The following is a 26,807-nucleotide window of genomic DNA, read 5'->3' on the forward strand; positions in this document are numbered from 1 at the left end:
GCACTAGGTATAATGGTACACAGGAAGTGCAAGATTTAGAGATTCAAATTGGTTCATACACTGAAAGAAGAAATTTCTTAGTTGTTCCATTACAATCGAGTGACATTATTTTAGGTATGCCTTGGCGACACCAGCATAACCCAGATATAGATTATTCTACACACACAATGAATATTAATTTTCAAGGAAAATCTAATACATTATATGGTATGCATGCATCTAATGTATTTCCACTGCTTTCGCATGCTCAAGCTAAACGTGCATTACACAAGAGTAGTAAATCCTATCTCATTTGGGTGAATGAATTGCAAGTAAAGGAAAATCATATGCACTCTAGGCATAAAGAATTTCTTGCATATTTTAAGGACTGTTTTGCTGAAGACCTACCACCAGGTTTACCTCCTTCACGTCCAGAAGACCATAAGATAGATTTGATCCCTGGCACACAACCACCTTGCAAAGCACTATATAGACATAACTAGATAGAGCAAAAAGAAATCCAAAGTCAAGTTGAGGAATTACTAAATAGAGGATTGATTCGACCTAGCAGTTCTCCATTCGGTGCACCTGTATTGTTAGTCAAGAAAAAGAATAATACCTATCGTATGTGCATTGACTATCGAGCTTTAAATAAGATCACTGTAAAGAATAGGTACCCTATTCCTAGAGTTGATGACCTTATGGACAAACTGCAAGGATCTGTTATATTTAGTAAAATTGACCTTAAGTCTGGTTATCATCAGGTGAGGCTAGATAAGTCTGACATATTCAAGACTGCATTCAGAACACAGTTTGGTCATTACAAATTTTTAGTCATGCCATTTGGATTGACTAAAGCACCTGCTACCTTTAGTAGAATGATGAAGAGGCATATTTCACGGTGGATTCCGTGCCACGGTGGATTCCGTGCCACGGTGGATTCCATAAACTTTGATGACCGGGGCTCATACACAAAGTGGATTCTTTGTGCGAGAAGTTGATGGGGACGCCTGTCCTTTTCGGGCATTTCATTAATTTAGTATGTACATGGGTGATTCCATAGCGGGTGATTCTGCAAAATGCATATTAAATTAATAAACATTTATGAGTTTAGAGTGCGCACTCGTAATAAATTAATGTTAGGATTTATTTCTAACCAGTTAATTTATTTATGTAGCTCAAGACTGCTAGATATTCACTTTTGTCGGTTTAATTGTATTATTTTACTAACGATTGTGAATGCTTCAGTTGATGTGTAGAGATAGCAGCAGTGGTGGAGGAAAGCATTGGAGTCTAGCGAGTATTCGATCTATGGATTATATTTTAATAGGCGCCACGCCTATATTTTGTCATGTCTATTGAGGCATCGATTATTTATTATTATTTTGTATGCGCCCATGCGCAAGGTTATGTTATTTCTATTTGGATATTGTATTGGGCATGCCAGACTCTTTGGGCACCGTCTATTAGCTTTATTCCTATTTTTGTAAAAGCAAACTCAAAAGCTAAAAGCTTGATATATTTTTGTAAATTGGGCTATTATTGAGCATGAAGATGGAATATACATAAAATACATGCTTTGTGAAGCGCTCACACAAGGGATGGGGGGAGATTGCACCCAATTGGTCTCTTGCTCTTGTCGTTCATGCTTTTTACCTTGTAACTTGTGCAAAAAGTAGAGTTCATTGTTCTTGGGGACCTTCCGGGATTCACTACGCGAGCATACAGCGACCGATCTGCGCACCACCTATGACAACTACTTAGCAAGCGGGAAGGACAAGGCCATAAGGACTACCCTCTATCACAAGTCTTTAATGCATGAAAATGTCTTAACAAGAGGTAGACAACTACTCAAATCCCCCCCATATATACCTAGCCAAACCCTAGGACTTCATGCCTTGATTGCCAATCCCCACAAACAAAAACAAAATAGCCCCCACATACACATATAATACTGTTAGCTTAAGAGAAAAACTTGGAAAGGCGATGACACCACTTGGAATGGTCACAAGAAGCTCCTGCGCAGCAAAGGCTCCCTCCATGCACTTCATACAACCAATGTGATGGAATCACTAAAAGAGAAAACCATTAAACATACTTGCATCAAATAGACACACAATCCTCTTGGCCTAAAGAGATAGAACATTTCACAACCAATAGAATGACCCTCTTGGCCTTATGAAATAAAACAATAGAACTCGATAGAGATGACCCTCTTGGCCTTATGAAATAAAACATTTGAAATCGACAAAGACAGCCCTCTTGGTCTTATGAAATAAAACATTTTACTACCATTCAGAACACTGTACTGCTGAAACGATCCCTTGATCCTAACATTACTCTACTAAAGCACAAAACTAACCAAGGATAAGGCCTCTTAGGCCCTACACTAAGTGCATCAAGTTATTAGCTAACCTCCCATATAAATAGTAAGGGGTGTTTGATGAATATGACAGTACACAATCCTATGTGTCCATGACAGAGTTAGAAGGTGCTCACTTGTGACTTGACTCATAACCCAAACTAACCATCGGCGGCTAAAATATGACATGTCAGCAAGAAGATCCCAAAGTTGTCCAGGGCTAATGTTAGGAGGTAATTGTAAGGGCTCCGAAGCCTAGACCACAATTGAAGAAAACATCTTCCACAAAAGCATAGTTAGCTAGGGAATCCGCAAAGCGATTCCATTGTTGAGGAACTAACTGATAAGTCGCCGTCTCAAAGATATGCAACATATCCAAGGCTGCAGGATGGTACATCCGTAGGATGGGATCTCATACATTGTAAGTCCCATTTAGTTGATTGATTACTAATCGTGAGTCACCTTTAACCAATAATCCACGGATACTATCATAGTGGGCTACATTCAGCCCTATGATCAAGGCCTGGTATTCTGCTGTATTATTAGTAAAAAAGGGTCCTAAATAGACTCCCATCTTCATGACAACCCTATGTTGGGGATCTTCAATGACGACACCAACACTCACGTGTTTAGCAGGCCCTCTGGAAGCTCTGTCAAAATAAAGAGTATAAACTTAAGCTTCATTGATAGGCCATGCCCTAATAATCAGCTCACTCGTACATACGATAATCAAAATCAAGTTGAGAGAGAGGATGTATAATAGGCACAATCCCTCCTTCCTCACTATACTTCATAGGAATGCTAGTCAAAAGTAGTTGACAATTGGTAGCAGTAGACCTTAATCTTCCATGTAAAGAATCCAGCTTGCCACTCAATAACTTGATACCCTTTGCTCCACTAGATCACTCGACCTTGGTGGTAACGTTGCTCAAGATACGAATATCAAGTTTTGTACTTCATAGCCCAAAGATCATAAAGGGCTTTCATTCTCCTCTTCCCTACTTCTTGATGTGGCAAAGAACAACCCTAGCTTTGATTTCATCTCTAGCTTGCTCTTGTGTTTTATAATGCACTTTGATTTCGTTCAAATTTTACTAGAATTAAAATTAGAAAAGCCCTTCAGTGAATGTATCATGCAAATTTTACTAGAATTAAATAACCCTCTTGTTGATCACATGTGGGTACACTTTTATTTTTTAAGATACCTCGCCCCACAAGAGAAATTGGTTATACTACATTTATGTAGGATGTTCCTATAACATTGCTCACCTTGAGTAATCAACATTTCCTTTTTCCACAACAAAAAGTTTTGGAGCGGATTCCGACATTTAAATTATGTCTTATGTTTGAATAGTGAGGCCTTACAAAGGCTTATGTAATGTAGTAGAAAAATCCATTTCAAAACTCATGTGAATTTGACTGATGGTAGATAAGGACTTGAAAAAGGCGCATACCTAAACAATGAAATGTTGCGTATAGAGCATTTGTGTGTTTTAGAGTAGAGATTCTTTGCATTATCTCAAATAAGTATGCATGGGTTTTATATATAGGGGCTTGGATGCATAATAGTGAGGGAAAACTAGCCATGGAGAATATCGGGCATGCAAAAATGACAAATTGATTTTGATTCATGTTATATGTTATTACCTCTAATTGACATTGTTGATGTAGCCAATGTCGTAGCTTTTCTATATTTTCTTATAGTGCATATATTTTTGTTTTCGGGGTAGGAGGCATTTATGCAGTAGACACCCATGTGTATTGAGAAATATAGAGGAAGTTCCTTTCTCTTGTTTGTTGCAAGGTATGCGAGATTGTTTGAGAAGAGTTGGGTGACGTTCTCCCGTACTAAGCAAAAGATTGGTTATGTCCTACATATAAAATGCATGTAGAACAATAAAGGTGGACGAATCAAGTGTGGTGTTCGTTAGGCAAAGCTTTGTGTCGCTGTGTCTCACATCTTACTAGAGCAATGCCTCTTCAAGCTCTCTTCCTTATTAGAATCATGTGCCATTTACATGTCTATCAACCTTAGCTTTGATTTCATCTCCAGCTTGCTCTTGTGTTTTATAATGCACTTCGATTTCGTTCAAATATCCTGCCACATCACCAAGACGCGTAATGGATGCCGGCTTATGAAGAGCTCGACATCTCAACAATCAGCATGCGCCATTTACATATCTATCAACCTGAGCTTTGATCTCATCTCTACCTTACCCTTATGTCTTATAATGCACATGGATTTCCTTCCAAACATGAGCTTGCGGATTCTCCAAGCATACTCTTAAGCTTCAAATAGTTGAGAGAACTTGGTGACGTGGGATATTAAGCGAATTCGTATTCTTCTCTTTCCTATTGACAAGTGGTGAAGCACAATGTATGCATATCTAAGAGCAAAATGGCTTGATAGTGTGAATATTAAACGGCCATGTCAAAACAATGAGAAGACTTTGAGATGCCTCAGGAGTCAGGACGTTGTTAGCAGGAGCAGAGCGACGCTGCTGAGCGGGCGACTTTCTTCTCGGGATGGTGATGAGGAGACGGCCGTCCTTGTGCCAAGCCGCGTGGGTGTGGCTGGTGAGGAGGTTCGGGGGCAGCGAGACGGGCTTGGTGAAGGTGGGTCCACAAACGTACAACGTCTGGCTGTGGTCATCCACCTCGACTCGCAGCTCCCCTCGAAGCGCTGCAGCAAGCAAGCAAGCAACGACATCTTCACCACTCATCGAACGCCGCATTATGCAATCCTCCTTAGTATTAAGGTACTGTCTCAACGAATCATAGGCTCGTGCAACATTAAACATCAGTTTTGCATGTTATGAGAACATTAATTTACCGTTATCTACGAAGGCTGAGACAATGTATTGCGAGGCTGAGACAATGTTATGAGAGGCCATCACAAGCACATGCTAATTATTGTGTGTCCAACCATATCTCTTTGGATGCTCTAGACCATGCTCCAATATGCTGTGCTAGAGTGAAAAATCCTAATCCTTCCTCCCCTTTTAGATGTTAAAAAGCAATCCATGGCATCTTGGAGTGAAAAATTCTCGCCCCCATTTTAGAGCATGTGCAACGCCTTAAAGTTGATAATTGCTTACCGAGATCAGAGCTTCATATATAATCTCTTATCTTAGACATGTGCGCTTCTATTCTTAAGATTTCTCAATGGGGCCATTCCTTCTTGATTTGTCTTTCCTTTTCCATTAGAGAGATACCAAGAGTTCTTGGTTTTGTAACTAGCCATATTGGCTCCAATTAAGCTTTAACTCATCATGAAATTAGCTTTGTTTCACGGAATCATGTTCCTAAGTGAAATAGAATACAAAGATACCAAGAATACTTCATTTGTCTTTCCTTTTTCACTAGAGAGATACCAAGCGTCCTGCATTTATAAGTAGCCACATAGCTCTAAATAAGTTTTAAAATAGCCTTTACTCATCATGAGGATTAGCTTTGCTTCATAAGATCATGTTCCTAAATTAAATAACACATAAACCATAAAATAAGAGTTGCATGTTTCATAAACTAGGAGTTGCACAAGTTCAAAACATATACACGTAGCATTTTGACTATGGTCACCCATCTATTAATCTCCTTTGTCATATGCATCTTCAGCCCATCTATTTCAACATTGTTAGGCATCGCTTTGGTGATTTTCACTTCAATCTCCTTGAGAGGTCAGGTTGGTTCCAATATTTGCTTAGAGTTATTCAATGATCCTATTTCTCTCCTGGAGAGAAGATTCGATGCTTGCCTTTCAAGAGGTGAAGCGTGTTGTATTTTCTCCTCGTTTATTTTAATTTTCCATTCTTGGACCTTCTTAGCCATCTCCTCCCATATTTCTTGTATGGCCTCATCACACATTGTTGCCATTATCTCTTTGATATTTCCCATATCCTAATCCTACATTTTGTATATGTCTCAGAGTGTCCGCAGGCCCTTCTTCACTTGAGAATCTATCACCTTGATTATGCTACCACAAAGAATTAACTGAGTATTTCTTGCTCTTCTCCCCTATAGTGTGGCTGCTGGATGTTGGGGATATCTAGCTTTTCTTGGGGTTTCCCATCGTATCTTTGAGATTTGGTTGTAGCCTATCTTCTCAAGGGCAGCCAACCACTAGAATGCCAAAGCAAAGCAGGATGTGCTTGAATGAATTCAAGAAAAGAATGGATTGTTTTCAACTATCCAATTGGCAATGGCTATGGCGGGTAGAGGCTAGGGCACAGCTAAGGCACAAGGCTGAGAGAGAGAGAGAGAGAGAGAGAGAGAGAGAGAGAGCAACAACACAAGAATATTTTCTTTGGAAAAATGAAGCGATTTTAAGTACTATTTCTATTATAGAATCTTATCCTTATCACAGAAATGCAAAGAAAAATAGAGTAATAGCGTGAAAATATAATTTAGAGAGACAAAGTGAGGGGATGAGAGAGAGAAGGTAAGAGAGAGAGAAAGTAAGAGATACAGGGGGAGTGGAAGGGAGACATAGAAAGAGGAGAATAGAGGAGTGTGTGTGTGTGTGTGTATGTGTGTGTATGTGTGCTCTAAATCATACTCCACGTTATGTCTGATTATGTATGACGTGTGACACCATATATCTTAATAATGTATCTTTTGGTACTAAAAAGCGATTCTCCATGTCATCTTGGATTACAAATGCCATTATCTCTTATCTACAATGTGTAACATCAAATATTCTCTTTAAAGTATACTTACATCTTGCATATAATGACTATAGTTGACTGATTCTCACAAGATGGACATGATTGATCTCCAAGACTATTTGATTTTGACAAGTTTTCATGCACTTTTAACAATCAAATTTTTGAAAAAATAAATTTCCACTTGAAATTATTCCAAATCTTTTAGTATATTATCTTATGATATTGGTAAATCCCCATCCAATTTCAATATCATAGGCACATGCTATTTCCAATATATTGAAATAAGACATGAACTAGTAAAGTGTCTTGTAGCCACTTTTGTGGCAAATTACAAGACTAGTGTTAATAATGTCGAGTGTGATTATCCATATGATTTCAAGCTAGTCATTCTTAGATTCCAAAAATCATGGAGGGAAACAAAAGTGACAATGGAAAATTAAAGCTTATTTAAGATCTCAAAATGTAACCTTGAGGGAGCCTTTTATGCCTACTTGTGAACAAATAATATTGGGACCACCATGATCTACTTTCTTTAATAAGGATTTCACAAGATAGTTGGAAAATCATGTATTTCATTTTTAGATTTACCATGCATAGAATGGAGAAAAAGTTTGAATTTAGTATTTGAATGTTTGAGCACATCTATATGAGATATGCTTTTAGTTGTCTTGGGATCTCTACTTTTGGCCACATGGATGTGAGGTTTCCTACTTTGTATCCACAAGGAATTCCAAAGGGCCATGAAGTTTTTACTGCAAGTCTATAAAAACTCCTTATAGAAAACTAAGATACCATACTTTTACATTTAGGTTAAACCCTTAATTAATGTTACATGGAAATCTAGTAATTTACTAATCTTACATGTTCTCTTTCTTACTCAATCTATACTTATGTAACCTAGTTAGTAAGGTACTTAATGTGCTCTATTTTTCAAGCTTCCTGGATTTCTCTACTACAATTGTCTCCTAGTGGGTTGTCTATAATGGGCACATCTTTCAATCATGACATATAAGACTCTCTTCATCTTATATACAATTTTTAATCATTATCTTAATTTTTTTTTGTTTCATTTGTATTTACCTCCCTTTTTCTTTTAGGCTCTAAATGCCATATTGAACATTCCAAATCATGAGAGGATATAACCAATGTATTGAGAGAGTGTGTTGAGTAGTGCAACTAGGATATATATTTATGCATTTGATTATTCTTTTCTAATAATATCTACAATGGATTTGAGCATGTAAATCCAATTATCTCAAATAAAATAGTATATATAACATCATTATGGATTTTTATATAACTACGTATTGCAATTGGTAATAAGGACCAATTCTACTCTTATTATCTATTTTTCTTCTTTGTAACACCTAGTTAGACACTACTTTACTTCATTTCCCATATTTATCTTTTTTTGATTTTCTATTGTCTTATTTGGCAACTCTATTAAGCATCAATGGAGGTTTACCTTCTCAAAATACATAGTAAAACTAAGAATAACTTTATCCAAACATTCTATTTTTGTGTTACCCTTGATACAACATTGAGAATTACTAAAGCTCTAGACTCATGCATTATATTTGATCACACATTCTAAACCATGTTTGATCTAGACTCACACATTCTCGTGTTACCCTTAATACATAGTAAAACTAAGAATATCTTTATCCAAACTATCTATTTTCATGTTACCCTTAATACAACAATAAAGATGTACAAGTACACTTAAGTTTAGACTAATTGTCTATTATATTTGACTCTAAGTACTATCAATTGTACTCTAATTCTCTATATTTTCCCCCCAACAAAGACTTTGATTTTGTAAGGAAGTCCATCAGAAAGTATTAGGGCTAAAAACGTTTCAAAAATGGAACTTGTAAAAAAATGATTAAGTTACTAATTAGTTGAGGTTTTAAAATAATGAACCCTCCAAATTTGGCCATTCAGACGTGATTAATGAGAGAATTTATTATTCATTTAAGAGGTTAGCCATTAAATGCCTAAGGACGTTAACTCATGTCAGAGGTCACTTTTCGATCATTATTCTTTCTTTTTGAATATTCTACTATCACGTTTCCCACCAAAATCACGCTTATTTTTTCGTCTGCATTCATTTGAATCATCGTTCTTTCCTCTTCACTTTGTTTCTTAGTTCTTAAAGCAGATTTTACTCTGTCGTAAAATTTCTCACCAAAATCACGTTCGGTTCTTACCAGCAGCGTGCATTGGTCTCCCTTCATCTCCTTTCACAAAATCTTGAGAAGGTGATCAACAATCAAAAGACTCTCTACACAGAGGATCAATACCACTTACTTGTCGATTGAGCTATAGAGATCTGGCCCTCCATGAACCTGCGACGAGATCATCTCATTAGTTTTCAGCAGACCCAACTAGGTTGGGACATCCAAGCCACATCTTTACTTTGACCCCTAAGACATCCATTCTGTAAGATTTTGTTTCAACTAAATTCAAGCTTTTTCTTCAATCTCTTCAATTTGATTCATAAGAAAATGGGTAAAAGAGTCCCATGGTGTTGATGCAAATTGGTAGGGATAGATATACTAAGGATAATCCTTAAGCTAATAGAATAGAAAGTGAAAATTTTCACTTTGATCTTGACACTTGAAAATAGAATATCTTCATTATACAGTGTTGTAATATCAACTTTTTAGCAAGCACTAATGGATAAGACAATGATAATATATTATAATTAGAAGAAAGGAAGTACTTTGATTTCTAGGAGATAAAAATATTTACCTAGTAATAGATTGAAAATGTTTATTATTCAATTTTGTCTCTGAAAATATAAAAAATATTAAACAAATAATAGATAGAAGTATTAGTGATATTGTGTATCATATCAACTTTAGGACTAAGATGATTTTATGTGTGTATGATGCTTCGAAGAATATGAAGGATACAACTTCTTACTTGATATTAGCTCTTGGGAGTATTTTTCTCATCATACCCTCAACTATGATTAGCACTATAGGGTTTCAAGTTTTAATATCTTCAATTGTGATTCTTATTAGCACTATCAGATTTCAATACCTAAATGGTGGCTTGATGTCATGGGATGATACTACTCATGCTATCATATCTTAGCAAATCTCTTAAGATCTCTTCCCTTGATTTGTAAGAAGAAATAAAAATGACTTGACTCTATTTCTTTCTCTCAGAACTCTGATTCTAATGCAGACTGATTTTATAATTGAAAGCATCACTACATTATTGATGCTTTATCCTTGTATATCTTTTTTCAAATGTAATATATCTCAATTTCACAAAAAAAGACCATCAAAATAATCTTTGTGATTATAGATCTCCTTTACTCTAAAGCATTCATGATCTTATTTATTTTTAAAAAATAGTTTAAAGAGTATTATATGATGTTAAACAAAGTTCTCTCATGAAATAACATGAACTTTTGACAATTCAATGAAGTTAGATAAATAAATAGCATAAACTTCCTTGAGCAAAAGAGGATCTAGATTGATTTGTTGGTTGATCAAGTACTCTAGGGGAGATTGGAACCTTGACAATTGTTTGCTTTGTCCTTGTCATCATTGTTGTGCTTGAGAATATGATAGAAAGAGTAAAAAAAAACTATTCACTAGTATGGTCGATACGACATGGAGAGGATAAGATGTTATGATGCGAGAGCAGCAAAGCCAAATTTTCGCAGGGTCATATTCGCGCTGTATCATGGAGCAGCTCATATGGCGTGAGCGTGGCAAAAAGCATAATTTTTGGTACTATACTTCTCACTCCGTATCATGGATGAGTTGATATGGTGCGAGAGTGGCACAACCAAATCCCCGTAGGGGTTCTCCTCGCTCCATATCGTGAAGGAGTAAACATGTATGTGCAAAGTACACCCCCTTGTAATGACTTATTTTTTGTGAGACCTTAAAACCATAAAAAAACTTAAAAAAATTTTCCACAAGTTTATTATGCTCTGAAAAAATTTAAAAAAAATTTTAAGATTTTTTTGAGCTCGTTTGCTATTTTAAAACTATTTTTTAGCAAAAAAGAGCCTAAAAAAGATCCAAAAAACACAAAAAAATCACCCAAAAATAGCATATCCAATACGGTGCGAAAATGGGGTTTTGAATTTTTTTGATGGGTTTAAGGTCTCATAAAAAATAAGTCATTACAAGGGGGGTGTCCGAGCAGCTTTAAAGAATCCCTACGGAGATTTTGTTGTGCCACTCTCACACCATATCAACTCATCCACAATACGGAGTGGGAAGTATAGTACCAAACATTATGCTTTTTGCTATGCTCGCGCCGTATGAGCTTCTCCACAATACAATGCGAATATGACCCTGCGAAAATTTGGCTTTGTTGCTCTCGTGTCATATCAACTTATTCTCACATGGTTGACTTTATGACTTTATGAATTATTATTACATTGTTGCTGCTCATGCTCATAAGATGAACCTAATGAACAAAGATTTTAATATGATTAGCAGAATAAGGTACCGAGGATGATGTTTGTAAGAGAAAAATCGATGTACTTGGACCTGTTAATTATAAGAGAATGGGTGAGGTGTATGGGCAAATGGTTATCAATGTTTCTTGCACTTCTGAGGAAGAGGACTATCTTAGCATATCTCATGAGGACAAATCCATGCTAGTTGTAAAAATGATATTTAATTGTTAGATTCTGTAGTTTATTATTGCATAAGGTAAGGCATTTTGACTCTAAAAAATTTTAGTATATAGAATAATTGTGCTATTGATTGCAAATAACACCCCTTTATTTTTGCTATTAGCTTTAGGACATCGATTGCATCTCTTAGCCAATAAATCTCTAAAATTATGTGTATTGTTGATCCACTATTATCAATGGAATTTTTTTCGAGATTTGGTTCAAATATAGCAATGTCTTTCAAAGCTTTTGATTCCATCACAACTACCATATTTTTTTTAATTACATCGGATACACTCACCAGAGAAATTATCCTCATGAACTCTCTAAGTGGTATCCATGGCCAAGGAAGAATATGGATTGAATGGAATACTGCTTGCTTTTTGGTTAATTATTTATTTTATTTGATTGTCTATTTTAGTTACATGTTTCCATTTGCAGTGCTAGCAGGCTCATGACTACCTTCTTGGACACCATATATGAGGATATTGTTGATCCTAGAAAACCATATAACTCTCTCTAACAAGAAGTACCATCGCAAAGTCACAAAGTCATACATATACTTGTGGAAAGAGAGTGCTTTTCAAATGTCTACAAGACAATAGATTCAAAGATACTCAAGATAGATGGAGTGAATGCAAGTCTATTTCATATTGTTGGTTTTTTTAGGGCCCCTTTTTTACCAACTTGTCACATATTTTCTCGTAGTGCTAATATTACCCTAACTCATATATGCGATGGATAAGGGAGCAATGTATTGAGTTGATTTTGGATAGGGTAATCACACTAGTTGATTCTGATTCCCCTCCATAAAGCCACGAAACATGCATAATAAAAGAACCCACAATCTGATCAGCATAGATAATGTCTGTGAACACCTTATGAATCGCATGGAAGGTTCCACTTAAGCTTTCCATAGGTTGCCATTCCGTACTTGTTGATAGAAATATATCTACAACCATGAATTCATTATTAGTACTTGCTTAAATGAAAAAAAAAAACGTTATCAAGTCTTACAATGTGTTTGCTGCGAAACATACTCGTTTGGAGGCAAGTGGATATCCTTCGCCATGTAAACATGTTGTAGTTTGATAAACCACCCTTCATGCATAATTTTGAAAGAAATGATACGTCCCTTCCAGTGATGTTTAATATCCTCTCGTTTTTTTCTTTTCACCTTGTGAGAGTCCTTGTAAGAGGGCAGCATGGCAACCTAATTGTTTATACTAAAGATCTTTGGCTCCCAATTTTCATCAACTCTACTATAGATAGTGCAAGAGTTTACTAAACGAGAAGAGCGCCTTCTGGATGCCATACTTAAATTAAATTTGCAGAGAAAAAAGCTCATCGAGAAAGATGAATGAACTAAAAAGCAGAGAAAGAAGCTCACTGAGAAAGGTGAATGAACTAAAAAGGAATATTAAGAAGACTAATGAAAATATATTGGGCGCCAAAAAGTTTTCGACTTTCAAAAAAATCATCGTTAACTTCACAACAACTTTATTATGTCATTTGTCAGATTTTATAAGTAAATAAGGACTTCGAGACTACCAAAACATATCAGACATTGGAGATTTTGGCTAAAAAGGAGGAGAGAATCAGGAAGTGGACTCTACTATCTCCAAAAAAGAGGAGACAAGAATACCATATTCTTGCACACGTGGCAAACTCTCTTTGGCTCTTTTCTTAATCCCGAGATTAACAAATTTCCACATCTGCCACGTAGCAGAAGTACTTCGGCCGCTTCCACTTAGGACCGACCTGAATTACGGTTTTCCCTATTGGTCATTTTCTAACGGCAACTAGCGTCGAACAACAAAAGCGTTGACCTAGAGTTATAATTAATCTTGATTTACGCTGTTTTAGGGGAACAGAATGGGACTATGCCTTATGGTAGAGAGGTTGAGCTTGGCATCCCTCTCGTTTCCCATTCTCCTTGAACCAAGTGCAGCGTAAATCCACTTCGGACCTAGCATTTCTACGTAAAGTAGTTCCCCCCAGTCGACTGACGAGCTGGAGGGGGAGGGGAATAGAAGGTTATGTGAAAGCTCCTCGGTGGAGCTCGCTGGTGATAAGTCGCCATGGCGCGGCCACGCAGGGGAGGGAGGATCTCCCCTCCCCTTACCTATATAAACTAGGGGGGTCACAAGCAGAGGGGGAAACGAAAGGCTCTGCGCAAAGAGGGAGAGAGTGAAGCTCTGTGAGGGAGGGTAGCCGTGAAGGGAGAATCGTGACGCTGGGTGAGGGAGAGTGAGGTGGACATCGCTGCTGGGAGAGGCCGTGAGCTGTAGTAGCAACGGAAGATTGGTCGCTCCAAGGAGATCGCCCTACCGGCATATGCCATTCCGTGATGGCCGTCCGCCATCCGTAACCCCCCCCCCCCAAAGCTTCTAGAAGCTTCCAAAGCTTCTAAGGGGGGGCTCTATAAGCCCCCTTTCCAAAAGGTTTATCCTTAAAGGCTTTCTTTTCCCCGTATTTTTAAATTCTCCTAAGGGCCCCCTTAGGCCCCCTTTTCCTATAGCCTTTAAGGCTACCTTTTTTCCCCCCTTGGAATTTCCCCCTTTGGGCTCTTTAGGCCCCCTTTCCCCCCCTAAATTCTCCTTGGAGGGACTTTAAGAGGTCTTTAACCCCCTTCCCCCCAAAATCTTTTACCTTAAAAAGCCCTTTTCTTCTCCCCTCAAATTTCCCCCTTGGAGCCCTATGAGCCCCCTTTTTCCCCCAAACCTTGGAGCTCCATAAGCTTCCCCCCCGCCCCGAAATTCGACTTGAAGGGGCCTTCATGTGACCTTAAGATTTTTTTTTCCCATACAAAAAAATTCATTCTTAAAGCCCTTCATACCCTTTGTTTCCCCCCCCTCGTGATTCTTCCACCCAATTTCGCATAAATTCCACCTAAGTTCCTTTCCGTGTTCGCATATGAAGGAGACGGATAAGATCGTAACTTCGCGCCCAAGTCAAAAGGGTTGCATTCACGATGCCTCCTAAGAAAGCCCAAGGCACAGCCACAAGAGGATCGTCTCCTAGTATCCATGTGGACATCTCACCACAAGTCTAGGTTCTTCTTCCTAATTTTTATTTTTCATTGTTATAATTCAATCGTGCAAGGATAAATTTTGGAAATAGGATGCATTTTTTATCTTAAATGCTTTAGAAAAATTAGCTCACGACAGAGGAATTTAGTCATTAGTATTTTTAATAAAATGAGTAAAATAAAGGGAGCATAAATGCATTTCTAGCAAATAGTTTTATGCATTGCAATGAATTAAAATTAGATTAATATCCATTGTTACAAAACGAAATTAAAATAGTATACTTTGTTTAAGCATGGAAGTATAAATTGCATGTCACATTATTAAGCCATATCTTCTTCTCAATGAGTCATCATGGGAAGTGCTAAGGATCCATAGGAAAGTGCAAGGCATGACATGATTCTTATGATGCATAACTCTAGGCAATTATCGTTTGTTAATTGCATAAATTATTAGTAAAAGGTTGCTTGTTTAGCATGAATTTTGTTCGCAAGTTATAGAATGATTAGTTGGAATTAACCTAAACTATGCTTGATCTTAAATCGATAAGTTAGGGTTGAAAATCAATTTACGCGTAGACAATGAGTTATGTATTTATGGAAATGATAATGTAATTATCTTCAAGAATTAAACAAATTGGCATAAACCTAAACACCAAAACCTGTGGAGTACTCATTTTAGAAGGAGTTAATTCAATTCCAAAGAACTAACTAGGATTTCATACGTAACCTAGTCGCATGTATTGCTAAAAATCGAAACTCTTATACCCTAAATACTTGCCCACATTCATCGAATGTAGGGACAGTGGATCATACTTGAAAAGTGATCTAGGGTTTGTCCCTAAGAATCTTACGCTAAAAAGATGGAACTTGGAACCCTAGGACTGACGACGTCAGCCTAATGTAATCAGGAACAGATTGTTTCGTGACTCCATTTGATGAGTAGAATAGTCTCATAGTCGATGCGACACTTGTGCAACAAGCGCAGAGTCGTATGATCTTGTGATTGGATCACAAGGGAATGGCCAATTCTCGCAGTGAGGTTGGCAATTCCTTACTCAAGTTATCTTGCAAGAGGATGAATAATCATCCTAATATAATATCTTTCTTGAGTAAAGATAATTGTTTGGAAGCAAAAGACTAGCCAATAAACTGGAATAATCTATGAACTTAAGGTTTAACCAAGTCAGGTTAATAGGGTACGCCCTAACCTAGGATATAGGGGATCTTGCCAAGTCGCAAGTCATCCCGGATCGAGTGCTGGATGCATTTGAAAAGAAGGATTCATTCCTTAGCAGTTGGCAAAACAATAAACGACCAATGAAAATGTTTGTGTGTACAGATTTAAGAGCATTGTTTTGCTTTGTTTGATCAATGAATTAAAGGATAAATGGATATGTAATGCTTTAGGTTGAAGGCCTGAATGGAGTGGCAGCTTCAGTTACCCCCCGACTGCCTCTCTGACCCTAACCAAGGGGGTTGTTAACCACGTTGGGAAGGTGGACCAAACGCGCCGCGAGAGGTCTCTCCGTTGAGCGCTACTTGGAGTAGGAGGACACTTCGGTGCCAAGGGGGCTCTGGCCGTAAATCCCTCACCTTCCAGGTCGTGCACAAGAGGCTAATGTGACTCGAGATTGGATCTAGAGGCCCGCATACTAGTCTACGAGCGGAATCTTGGATTGGTAATCCCTGTGGATTGCTGGATAGCCTTCGAGCGGATTGTGGATAAGCCTACGGGCTGGACTTTTTGTATTTCAAAGATAAATATGATAATCTGTTAATAAGGAACTTGTTTGACATTGCTTTTCTATGTCAAGTGATATGATTACGTGAAGAAACCAGTGCCTAACAGGTTAATTAATGAAGCTGATTTATACATGTCCAACTAAATGTGTTAGGTAATTAAATAACTAAAACAACCTGAGCAAAGTGTAGTGGATGTGGCCATAGGTCCGTCCTACGGATGGGTGGTCCCGGTTGGCCGTGAACTTTTCTCAAATTACGATGGACAGCCAGAAGATCATCAAAGAATACGAACAACAAAAGCGTTGATCTAGAGTTATATTAATCCCGATTTACGTTGTTTTAGGGGAACGGAACGGGACTATGCCTTACGGCAGAGAGGTTGAGCTTGGCATCTCTCTCATTTCCCATTCTCCTTGAACCAAGTGCAGCGTGAATACTCTTCGGACCTAGCATTTTTGCATAAAGTAGTTCACTTGAGTTTGACGCTAGTTGCCATTAGGAAATGACCAATAGGAAAAACCCTAATTCAGGTCGGTCCTAAGTGGGAACGGTCGGAATACTTCGGCTACATGGCAGACATGGAAAGACCTAGATCGCAAACCCTGTAACATTCCATGGGAATGCCGAGCAGAGCTTTCTAGACATCCTTTCCGATGGATTGCCAAGACGTGTCCTGAAGATACGAGTGGGCACGTTACAATGTGAATAAATGTATCATATGAACTAGAAAGACTTAGAGATGCATCTATAGATGAGCTTCTCCATGCATCAAGTGACTTGCACCTAAAGTTTTGTGTGTTTTGCATGCTACAAGCTTAACACTAAGAATACCATTTAAATGTGATTTGATAGTAACACAATATTAGTGAGTTTGGGAATCTCCCAATTTCCATTTTTTGAATACTAAAAAGGTGGCACCCAGATAACATGCCCATAAGTTTCTCAAAATCATAGGATGTGATCTATCATTGGAAAGCACTTGAAAAATGGAATCTATTGAGCTATAGAGCACCCGATTTGGAGTTATAGTGTTCAACTTATGACAAATACAAAGATTTGACCACATGTCCCAAACTTATGGGAAATTCCCATATTCCCCAATATGGTATTTAGTAGCTTTCTTGTAATATTAAATGTATATTTAAATGCACTTTGAGGTATCCAAGTGGTATCCAAGCATTGGTCTTTGATCCATTTGGCTCAATTGTTCTCTAGATTTTCTTCACAGATTAGTTACATTTTGGTTACTCAAGGATAGGGTGTTAGCTTATAAATAGATAGGTACAGAGACCAAGGAGACCAAGGAAAGCCTAGCCAATGCTAACTAGAGTACATAAAGGCAAGATTGAAGGCATTATGGGAAAAAAGGTAGGTCTTGCACAAGAAACCTGCCATTTTGGAGGCAAAATGGCAAAAGAATGGGAAAATAGAGTTAGTATTGGTTAATAGTTCAGTTACTTTTGAGGACATGTTCTTTTCTCAAGCTCTTGTTGAAGCTTCTATGGTAGATAATAATAATTCTTTTATCTTGATCAATAGCCACTTCCTCTTTTTGTGTTAGCATGGGGCAATGATTCTTTACCTTGTATTGATCAAGTTGATAACCAATCTTGAGGCATGGAACTTGGTGGTATACTAGAATCATGCCTAGATTTTGTGGTGCATTTTGAACTAAATTGTTTTTACTCATCCATAGTTAAGGAAACCATTGATCACTTACTTATAGTCTTTCTACTCCTTGGACAAGTACTTGGCAATCTTCTCAATAGGGATTAACCTCTTAAAGCTTCCAATCTTCATCCTCCTAAGAACCCCTAAAAACCACTACGATAGCCATAGCCACAAGTTTGAAGCACCAATTTCTTCAATATTTGGCTCTTTACAACTTCTAAGAATTCTCTACTATCAAAGAAAGATTGGCTTCAAGTTTGAAGACATTGGAAAGATTCTAGCATATTGAGCTTCTTGGAGTACATAATGGAGTCATATTTTGTAGCTTTTGGCCAAATATCTTAAGTATTTGGTATTAAAGTGTTCAAGAGTACTCAAGGCATTGATTATTCAAGAATTTTAATGGTCTTCAAGCATGTCAAGGTTGATTTAATTGGATTCTTGGAAGCATGAAGCTCTTGGATTGATCTCTTCAACTAATGGAAGAAAGTTTGATTCCAAGTGGATCAATCATCTTCTTCAAGCTCAATAAAGGGTTTTTTACTTGCTTAATCTCTGAAAATATCTCAATATCCACATGTTCTAAGCTTTATCACTTGTTTATGGGAGATTCTTGATCAATTAAGGCTCTAAATTAATCAATAGATTAGAGATTAGTGCTTTTCTTCAATAATCACAGTCTATTAGTCAAATTTTAGCATTCATTTTAGTCATTTTTCATCATGATTATCATTTGCAATGACTTGATGCATAACTTTAATTTGATTGTGTAATTCTCTTATATCCAAGAAAGAAATATTGTAAAGGGTAAGTACTTGCAATCAATGATTCAGTGAATTGTAGTGGTAAGATCCTCAACCAACCTCCATTTCTTCATTCCATTTTCATCGATCAAATCTTTGCATATCATTGAAGGTTGAAATGATTTTCTAGTTATGCATCTCATTCATGTCTTCTTAAATAGAATTATTTTGCCATGTTGATATTCCCACCAAGGAAGAAGGTGGATGTCGGGGTAGATAGTGGGACAATACAGAGGTGACCCTCACCCACTATTAAAGATCCCAAAGGGGTGCAACCAACCAACCTGGTAAAAACTTTGCCCACCTCTTAGTGATTAGAAGTCTGTGTAGAGAGCCTCTCCTACCATTTTATCCCTCACCATATGTTCCAAGAGTAAAGTCACTGAAGACCCAAAGATTTCAATTGAAGAGCATTGGTCAGAGCCTCATCGTCGACGATCAATTACAAGGATTATAACGGTTTATTACAAGTTGATTACATGATATTTCAACCTATTTCACCCTTCAAGATACATGCGTACACATGGGTAAGATGTTACTTGGGCAATGATTGGGGTTGATATTAAGTTATTTACAGGTGCTATAGGTTATTCTAGGTTGTGTAGAGGTTATTTCAATGAAACAATGAATTGGGACCATTTGGGGGTACTTCCTACTTGGTTATAGGTATTGCATAGTAGATCAAATTTTTTTCAGGGACTATATAGGGTATTGTAGATCATATTTAGTCTATACCAGTCATATACATGGTATCACAAGGATTTGGAGATCATAGTTTGCACCTAAGAGAGGTGGATAGAATAAAACAATGCTTTTATAGGTTGTAGGATTCTTCTTTATAGCTAAAAAAGAATATTCCAATAATATTCTATTTTAATTCTAAAGTTGAGTGCTATAACACATATTTAAGAGCTATTCATTAGCTTTGTTTTTCATTAACAAGTTATTGATTCCAATATTCGAGAGAAAAGTTATGGTCATTTTAGTGACACAAGGTCTACAAGGATTGCACTATAACACTGAGCAGTAGTGGCTAAACACAAAGGAAAGAACAAGGCTAATGATGATGTTTAGCAACAAATCAAGGAAGCATGTGAGGTAGTACCCAATGAGATACATCATGATGAGGAAGAATCTTAAGAGTATGGAACATTTAGAATCATATTATTAGGAAGAAGGGTATACCATACACCACTTATGAGATTGGGGAGACTTTTTTTACGATTGATGAGCCTATTTTAAGTATTCATGGGTCAAATCGTTATCTAGGAGCTAGAATTCAGCTACCCATTCCTCCATTTAGGATTGATGATCAGCCGATTTTAAGTATTCATTGGTCAAATCTCCTCTCAGAGTTAGAAGTTCGCAAACCTATTCCTCCAAATAGGTTTCAAACCAATTATCATAAGGAGTGCTTCTAATATTTCAAGCCCCATTGGTAGTTACATGGATACATAGCCCCACGTAATCAATGGATAGTAAGGCTTTGTTAAGAGGAAACTTCATGATAATATTGTGTTGACCAAATATAGTGGCCATTCATCATTACTGGATGATTTGCAAGAGTATACTTCAAAGTTAGAATCTTATTTTGATATTTTTAAAGGTCAGATGACCAAAAAATTCATTCTGCTACACTTTACCTTGAGGGCTTTGCTCATACATGGTGGTGGTATATAAAGAGGAAAATCAACAAGTTGATAAGTTGGGAAGAATTATGAGCTAAGATGGCTCAAGTACTCGTCTCTCTTGTTGAGAAAGAAAAGCTGGCTAGAAGATGGTATCAACTAGACCAAAAAACCCTATCAATTAAAGAGTATACCAATGAATTCTTTAATATTACCATACCATGCATGTAGAGAGTGTGAGTGATGATGCAAAGTTGCATAAATACATTTATGATTCAAACACTAATTTGTAAGTTGATGTTATGGCCTAGAAACCCTCCATACTATTCCATGCTATTAAGCTAGTGGAGAGATATGCTCATAAGTACAAGATGTATATTCCCATGCAAGAATCTTTTGGAAAAAAAGGGTTGTCAATAAACAAGGAAACTTTGGTGGCAATTAAGGGTGTCCAAAACTTCAATTACTAGTTTGAGAGTCCCTATATAGCAAAGTGCTTCAAAGTAGCAATAAGCAAGGTGATAATAGACATACAAGTAATCAAGCAACCAGTGATAGGTTTTTATTTATGGATCTTTTTAGAGAGTACAAAGAGAAAAATCTATGTTTCAACTGTGGTGAAAAATATATAGTTGATCGTGCATCTAAATGCACTTATAAGAATACCAAACCCAAGAATTACAATATGATAGTACTTGAGGTTGTGAATGAAGAGATCAGTTGGGAAGAATTATGAGCTAAGATGGCTCAAGTATTCGTCTGTCTTGTTGAGAAAGAAAAGTTGGCTAGAAGATGGTATCAACTAGACCAAAAAACCCTATCAGTTAAAGAGTATACCAATGAATTCTTTAATATTACCATACCATGCATGTAGAGAGTGTGACTGATGATGCAAAGTTGCATAAATACATTTATGATTCAAACACTAATTTGTAAGTTGATGTTATGGCCTAGAAACCCTCCACACTATTCCATGCTATTAAGGTAGTGGAGAGATATGCTCATAAGTACAAGATGTATATTCCCATGCAAGAATCTTTTGGGAAAAAAAGGGTTGTCAATAAACAAGGAAACTTTGGTGGCAATTAAGGGTGTCCAAAATTTCAATTACTAGTTTGAGAGTCCCTATATAGCAAAGTGCTTCAAAGTAGCAATAAGCAAGGTGATAATAGACATACAAGTAATCAAGCAACCAGTGATAGGTTTGTATTTATGGATCTTTTTAGAGAGTACAAAGAGAAAAATCTATGTTTCAACTGTGGTGAAAAATATATAGTTGGTCGTGCATCTAAATGCACTTATAAGAATACCAAACCCAAGAATCACAATATGATAGTACTTGAGGTTGTGAATGAAGAGATCATTAAAGAACCACCTATGAGTGCACAAGCTAAATTTTAAGAGCATGATGAGGATCTTGATTCATATCATTCTTATGAGATTGTTGATGGATTTCCATTTGATCTGTGTGGACTATTGAGATGGCCAACTCAACACACATGCAGACATTGATGATGAATTGCCTAGCTAGATGGGTCAACATGTCTACACGTAGCATGTCAATGGTCATTATGATCCTCACATAGCCATTGAATTATCACTTACTATATTTAGTTTGTTGCACCTACCTACAAAAGTGGCATATTTATAGTGCCAATTAGTTAGTATGGTTAGTTATGCACCGTTTGACTTAGTAGGCCACTTTTCTTTATCTTATATCATATCTATACTTTTTGTACATTATATATTATATAAAAATAGAAGAAAAAATCAACAAGAAAATATTTTGGACCATATTTCTCTTCTTCTATTCTTGAGTGAGCTTCCTCTTATATCTATGGTGTGTGTTTGGCATAGCGGGTCAAGCAAGTCTCCCTACCATGTGATTCATGACGTGGTATTAAAGAGGAACTCCTAGATGTATAGCACTTGTCTATTGAATTATTGAACTATATTGAGTAAAAAAGGTTCTTTTGATATAGATTAGAGCGGTTTTTTTGGAGAAGATTTATGTGAGAAAATAATAAATAACTTGGATTGACAAAATAAAAAGAGATGACTATGTTTCATTTTTCGTTATATGTTAAGATGATGTATCCCCCCAGGGCCAATCCCTAGGGTATAGGAGAGCCATAGAAGCCTCAAGTTTCAGCTGAGGGGTACCCTCTATGTGTATAAATTGAGGTGAAGTATTCAGCTATGTATGGAAAGGTCCCTATGCTGGGAGTCCATATGGATAAAATATCGGACTACAATTGAATTTTATGTCTACAAACACATTAGTTAGATAAACCATTTTGTGCTATCCAAATGCTTTTAGCCTCTAGGCCATGAGGATTTTTTGTTGTATGTTAGGAGACTTCCAATAGAGCTAGTGTGTGGCCTAAAGAGCACAATTTTTCTGCTCTAGCATTTCCCTTTTCTCAAAAAGTCTGTCTACTTCGAGTGGGAGTGTAATCTCCCCTGACCACACAAGTCCCTAGAGAAAACCTAGTCCTTATTATGGTACAAATAATTGTGATACCTATATGAATGGTGGATTTGTTTGTGCTTAGTTTGTCCCTATCCATTTTTAATAGGTTAACAGAAGAGGATTCTATATGCGTGTGGGGAGATTGTACTCAATCTTGTATCAAGCAAGTCTTGTAATTCTCTTCTCTCATACTATTTGTTACTCTCTTATTTTATTCTCAGTTATAGACTATTCCATGGTGAAGGCAAGCAACATTGGTATTAGAGTAAGTTGTTTGGTTTTGTGTGTCAACATCAAGAAGAGATTTATCCATCCATCTTGAAGACTACATCCTCATTCATATCAAGCATCACCAAAATATCTAATAGAAAAATGATGTATACTCTAATTAGCTTGATAAAGCATAGAAGGGTAGTTTTCAAGATACAAGGTTAAAAAGGTTGCCAAAAATACTACCTAAAGGTTTCACACGATGTCCTTTTCTCTTCTTTTTCTCCAACCAAACCATGAGACTAGCATCAATACTACTTTTATTGGTGGTTTTCACTATATAAGTGGTTTTGCCATAGATAGAGGGAAAGAAGGATTGGCTAGCACCATTGATTCTTTTGTGATGCCTCATGCACTACAAGGGAATCGGGCGATAGTGATGGAAATTTGCAATGTGAAATAGCAGCCTCGTGATAAGCGTTGCTATATACACTGCAAATTATAGCGATGCTTAGTGACACCAATAATAATGCTTAGTGATATCGATATTGACGTTTATAGCGACACTTAGAAGTCCTTATTGCGATGCCAATTTGAGAAAAAGAAGTGTCAAAAACCTGAGCATGGCATTTATTGCAAATATTTTCAAGAGAGAGAAAGAGAGAGTGAGAGAAATCTTGACTTTAAGAGGGAGAGGGAGAGAAAGAGAGAGAGAAAGAGGTATGGAGAGCTCCTCACCACCACCACCACCGCCGCCGCCACTGCAGCCATTACCATCGTATGTGAAGAAGAGGAAGAAGTGCACAAGCAAGAAAGAAGGGAAGTCCTAAAGAAGAAACACAAAATAGTTCATCTTTGAGTCTTTTAGGCAGGTACATTGCCTCTTGTTACTTTGTTTTTGTGTTTTTTTTTTGGTTTTCTTTGTAATGAAATTCATTAAAAGAGAGGGAGGAAGAGAGAGAGGGAGATGAAGGAAGGAAAAGGAATAGAGAAAGAGAGAGAGAAATGGGAGAAAGATAATAAAAAGAAAGAGGAAGAGAGAAGTGAGATATGAAGGTAGGGAGAGCAGAAAATATGTGAGAGAAACAATGAGGGAGAGAGGGGAGAGAGAAACAAAGAGAAAGGAAACAAAAAAAGAGAAAGAGGGAAAGAAGGAGAGGGAAAAGATAAATACAAAGGGAGAGAGAGAGAGGACGTAGAAAAGAAGGGTGCAGTAAAGAGAGAAAGAAGAGTGAAAAGAAGAGAGAGAAAGAGGGAGAGAAAAAGAGAGAAATAGGAAAATAGTGAGAGAATTAGAGAGAATGAAAAGATAGAAAAATAAAGCGGGAGGGAGAAGAGAAAGACAAAGAGAGGTAGGGAGATATAGTCTTTTAATATCCTTGTTTTTTAAAGTTTTTTTTTCTATCTTTGATTTTAATTGTAACAAGATGCATTGAGTGAGAGTAGGAAGGGAAGGGGAGAGAGAAATAGAGAGAAGAAGGGAGGGAAAGGAAGTGAGAGAAGAAGTGAGAGTGGGGAAGGAAGATGGTGGCAGAGAGAGAAACAATGAGAGAGAGGGAGGAAGAGAGAAACAAAGAAAGATGAAGGGAGGCAAATATAGAAAGGGAAAGAGAGAGAGGAAGAGAGGTAGGGAGAGAAATAGAGGGGGGATAGATGAAGATAGAGAGAGGGGAAGAGAAAAGGAATAGGCAAAGAGAGATAAAGGGATGAAAATGGAGGACATAGAAAGAGAATGGGGGGAGATAGAGAGAGAATAAGTAAGAGACACAAATAGAGACAGAGACAGTGACAAAGGCAAAGACAGAGATAGACACAGAGAGAGAGAAACTTGGTGAATAGATAAGAGATAGAAAGAGAAAGAGAGATAGAGTAGTAAGATGGAGGGAGCCTAAGAGAAAGAATGGAAAGATACAGTGGAATTCTACTCAAAGAGAGATGAGTGAAAGACAGCAGAGGGTTGTTCTTTGTCCTATTGAAAGTGATGCACATTAGTTGCTGAGTGAGGCTTCCCATCAACAGAGAAGAATGGAAGTGAAGGGCCTCTACATCTGAAACTAGGTATGAGGCACATAATCTGTATTATGGGTAGATGTTGAATGCATGGGTTTGAGTTAGTGAAAATTTGAAAGGATTTGCAGCCAAGAAAATAATGGATTAGTGTTTGTAAAGTTCGAAGCTCCTACAGTTCTTCATCAATGTAAGATTGTACTTTTGGAATAGAGTACTTGTGTTTGTTATATAGAGTATGTAGGAATTTATGAGTGAAGACTTTGCAGAGCTATTTTAGGGCAGTAGATTAAAGAATTTGGCTTTGAGTTGTTTTAGAGAATTATAGATTGGAAAGAGAGCTACAATTTTCCTTTTCAAAACTTGAAAATCCGAGGTTTGGTTAAAAAGTTATGAGCTATTGTGTGTAATGCTTCATGAAGCACTTTCTGTGCTCTATGAGAAAATAGGTAAATTCAGCCAGTTCTACAATACCAACTTGGTTTCCCATGGAAGTCATCATGATTATCCATTGATATATTAGTGTAAACTCGGTTTTGATACAGTAATGGAATGTCTACAACAATGAAATGCTTGTAGCGGTTGAATGGGGATGGAAATTTTTCGTGTAAAGCTTTGATTACCTGTGTATTGGGTTTGCATTTATGTGTGCTCTGAGGAAAGAATAGCAGAAAGGGTCTACAACTTATTTTGTACTACTTGAAGCAATCATGCGTTGTGGGGCGATTTGCTGCGTGGGGTTGCCATCCCTTAAAAATAGGAGTTGTGTAAATGTGAAAGCTCTTGTTGTTAGAATCTCTATCATGGTTGTTTCAACGTCAGATTCTCTCTAAAAGTGGTATAATCTTAACTTGAAGGTTTGAATTGTTTAAGTGTTGAGTTGAAGTCTCAGTGAGGAGTGAGTGATCGGGAATTTCTGATCATGTGTTCAGTGGTGCCATCTCATGGGTTTTGTTGAGGTGAGATCCTCAAGCTTTATCATGTGGTGTTGTCTTTGGGATTATTAGAGGCTGACTGCCCAATTCACCTACCATAGATTGGTGCCCCCACTGAGAATCTCCCATATTGAAGATCTCTTGTTGATCTTATCAGTTGGGAAGTGTAAGGTTTGGAAACGAACCTATATACAAACTCAAGCATGGCAACTTTTGGATATGAACCCTTCTTTGGTATTGAAAATGAGGATGCTAATCAATTCATCAAGAGATGGGAGTGGATGGCTTACCAAGATCTAAGGGACACTCACGTAGATAATCTTTGAATGATCAGCATGTTGCTTAAAGGTAATGCAAGATTATGGTGGAACTTACTGAATGAAGAGAGAAGGGAAAATTGGAGTGAAGTCAAAAGCGAGTTCCTTACAAGGTTTGCAACTAACCAAACTGCTGAGGGTTTGTGGAAATCTTTAGAAAAGATGTTTCAAGGGGAAAATGAGGAAGAATTTAAATTTGCAGCGAGATTTGAAGCAAAGTGGATAGAAATTGCATAGTGTATGGAGCAACCTCCCATGATGTTCTTGAAAAAGGACAAGTTTGTTTCATTGCTTAAACCTAAAATTAGAGAAAAGATTTTGATCAAAGACCTT

The sequence above is a fragment of the Lygodium microphyllum genome, chromosome 7 (assembly GCF_053477565.2).
Source record: "Lygodium microphyllum isolate KBCC chromosome 7, Lygodium_microphyllum_v1.1.10, whole genome shotgun sequence".
NCBI classification, from domain to species: domain Eukaryota; kingdom Viridiplantae; phylum Streptophyta; class Polypodiopsida; order Schizaeales; family Lygodiaceae; genus Lygodium; species Lygodium microphyllum.